Below are 3,308 nucleotides of genomic sequence, written 5' to 3' on the forward strand. Positions count from 1 at the left end.
CGAAGGTTCGGTCGAGCGTCGTCCGACCGAGCGGCACGTGCGGCGGTCCGATCCGCGACCCGGTGCGGCGACCGCGCGGCGAGAACGTCGCGGTTGGAACCTCCGACGGCTCGGATGCGCGCCAGCGGCCAAGTCCAAACGCGGCGTGTTGCTTCGGTCGGCGGTACCTCCGGGACGTGCCAGCCCCGACGACCGGACCCGTCAGGCAGGCGAAGGTTCGGTCGAGCGTCGTCCGACCGAGCGGCACGTGCGGCGGTCCGATCCGCGACCCGGTGCGGCGACCGCGCGGCGAGAACGTCGCGGTTGGAACCTCCGACGGCTCGGATGCGCGCCAGCGGCCAAGTCCAAACGCGGCGTGTTGCTTCGGTCGGCGGTACCTCCGGGACGTGCCAGCCCCGACGACCGGACCCGTCAGGCAGGCGAAGGTTCGGTCGAGCGTCGTCCGACCGAGCGGCACGTGCGGCGGTCCGATCCGCGACCCGGTGCGGCGACCGCGCGGCGAGAACGTCGCGGTTGGAACCTCCGACGGCTCGGATGCGCGCCAGCGGCCAAGTCCAAACGCGGCGTGTTGCTTCGGTCGGCGGTACCTCCGGGACGTGCCAGCCCCGACGACCGGACCCGTCAGGCAGGCGAAGGTTCGGTCGAGCGTCGTCCGACCGAGCGGCACGTGCGGCGGTCCGATCCGCGACCCGGTGCGGCGACCGCGCGGCGAGAACGTCGCGGTTGGAACCTCCGACGGCTCGGATGCGCGCCAGCGGCCAAGTCCAAACGCGGCGTGTTGCTTCGGTCGGCGGTACCTCCGGGACGTGCCAGCCCCGACGACCGGACCCGTCAGGCAGGCGAAGGTTCGGTCGAGCGTCGTCCGACCGAGCGGCACGTGCGGCGGTCCGATCCGCGACCCGGTGCGGCGACCGCGCGGCGAGAACGTCGCGGTTGGAACCTCCGACGGCTCGGATGCGCGCCAGCGGCCAAGTCCAAACGCGGCGTGTTGCTTCGGTCGGCGGTACCTCCGGGACGTGCCAGCCCCGACGACCGGACCCGTCAGGCAGGCGAAGGTTCGGTCGAGCGTCGTCCGACCGAGCGGCACGTGCGGCGGTCCGATCCGCGACCCGGTGCGGCGACCGCGCGGCGAGAACGTCGCGGTTGGAACCTCCGACGGCTCGGATGCGCGCCAGCGGCCAAGTCCAAACGCGGCGTGTTGCTTCGGTCGGCGGTACCTCCGGGACGTGCCAGCCCCGACGACCGGACCCGTCAGGCAGGCGAAGGTTCGGTCGAGCGTCGTCCGACCGAGCGGCACGTGCGGCGGTCCGATCCGCGACCCGGTGCGGCGACCGCGCGGCGAGAACGTCGCGGTTGGAACCTCCGACGGCTCGGATGCGCGCCAGCGGCCAAGTCCAAACGCGGCGTGTTGCTTCGGTCGGCGGTACCTCCGGGACGTGCCAGCCCCGACGACCGGACCCGTCAGGCAGGCGAAGGTTCGGTCGAGCGTCGTCCGACCGAGCGGCACGTGCGGCGGTCCGATCCGCGACCCGGTGCGGCGACCGCGCGGCGAGAACGTCGCGGTTGGAACCTCCGACGGCTCGGATGCGCGCCAGCGGCCAAGTCCAAACGCGGCGTGTTGCTTCGGTCGGCGGTACCTCCGGGACGTGCCAGCCCCGACGACCGGACCCGTCAGGCAGGCGAAGGTTCGGTCGAGCGTCGTCCGACCGAGCGGCACGTGCGGCGGTCCGATCCGCGACCCGGTGCGGCGACCGCGCGGCGAGAACGTCGCGGTTGGAACCTCCGACGGCTCGGATGCGCGCCAGCGGCCAAGTCCAAACGCGGCGTGTTGCTTCGGTCGGCGGTACCTCCGGGACGTGCCAGCCCCGACGACCGGACCCGTCAGGCAGGCGAAGGTTCGGTCGAGCGTCGTCCGACCGAGCGGCACGTGCGGCGGTCCGATCCGCGACCCGGTGCGGCGACCGCGCGGCGAGAACGTCGCGGTTGGAACCTCCGACGGCTCGGATGCGCGCCAGCGGCCAAGTCCAAACGCGGCGTGTTGCTTCGGTCGGCGGTACCTCCGGGACGTGCCAGCCCCGACGACCGGACCCGTCAGGCAGGCGAAGGTTCGGTCGAGCGTCGTCCGACCGAGCGGCACGTGCGGCGGTCCGATCCGCGACCCGGTGCGGCGACCGCGCGGCGAGAACGTCGCGGTTGGAACCTCCGACGGCTCGGATGCGCGCCAGCGGCCAAGTCCAAACGCGGCGTGTTGCTTCGGTCGGCGGTACCTCCGGGACGTGCCAGCCCCGACGACCGGACCCGTCAGGCAGGCGAAGGTTCGGTCGAGCGTCGTCCGACCGAGCGGCACGTGCGGCGGTCCGATCCGCGACCCGGTGCGGCGACCGCGCGGCGAGAACGTCGCGGTTGGAACCTCCGACGGCTCGGATGCGCGCCAGCGGCCAAGTCCAAACGCGGCGTGTTGCTTCGGTCGGCGGTACCTCCGGGACGTGCCAGCCCCGACGACCGGACCCGTCAGGCAGGCGAAGGTTCGGTCGAGCGTCGTCCGACCGAGCGGCACGTGCGGCGGTCCGATCCGCGACCCGGTGCGGCGACCGCGCGGCGAGAACGTCGCGGTTGGAACCTCCGACGGCTCGGATGCGCGCCAGCGGCCAAGTCCAAACGCGGCGTGTTGCTTCGGTCGGCGGTACCTCCGGGACGTGCCAGCCCCGACGACCGGACCCGTCAGGCAGGCGAAGGTTCGGTCGAGCGTCGTCCGACCGAGCGGCACGTGCGGCGGTCCGATCCGCGACCCGGTGCGGCGACCGCGCGGCGAGAACGTCGCGGTTGGAACCTCCGACGGCTCGGATGCGCGCCAGCGGCCAAGTCCAAACGCGGCGTGTTGCTTCGGTCGGCGGTACCTCCGGGACGTGCCAGCCCCGACGACCGGACCCGTCAGGCAGGCGAAGGTTCGGTCGAGCGTCGTCCGACCGAGCGGCACGTGCGGCGGTCCGATCCGCGACCCGGTGCGGCGACCGCGCGGCGAGAACGTCGCGGTTGGAACCTCCGACGGCTCGGATGCGCGCCAGCGGCCAAGTCCAAACGCGGCGTGTTGCTTCGGTCGGCGGTACCTCCGGGACGTGCCAGCCCCGACGACCGGACCCGTCAGGCAGGCGAAGGTTCGGTCGAGCGTCGTCCGACCGAGCGGCACGTGCGGCGGTCCGATCCGCGACCCGGTGCGGCGACCGCGCGGCGAGAACGTCGCGGTTGGAACCTCCGACGGCTCGGATGCGCGCCAGCGGCCAAGTCCAAACGCGGCGTGTTGCTTCGGT

Source organism: Harpegnathos saltator, unplaced genomic scaffold (genome assembly GCF_003227715.2).
Source record: "Harpegnathos saltator strain DR-91 unplaced genomic scaffold, Hsal_v8.6 scaffold395, whole genome shotgun sequence".
NCBI lineage: Eukaryota > Metazoa > Arthropoda > Insecta > Hymenoptera > Formicidae > Harpegnathos > Harpegnathos saltator.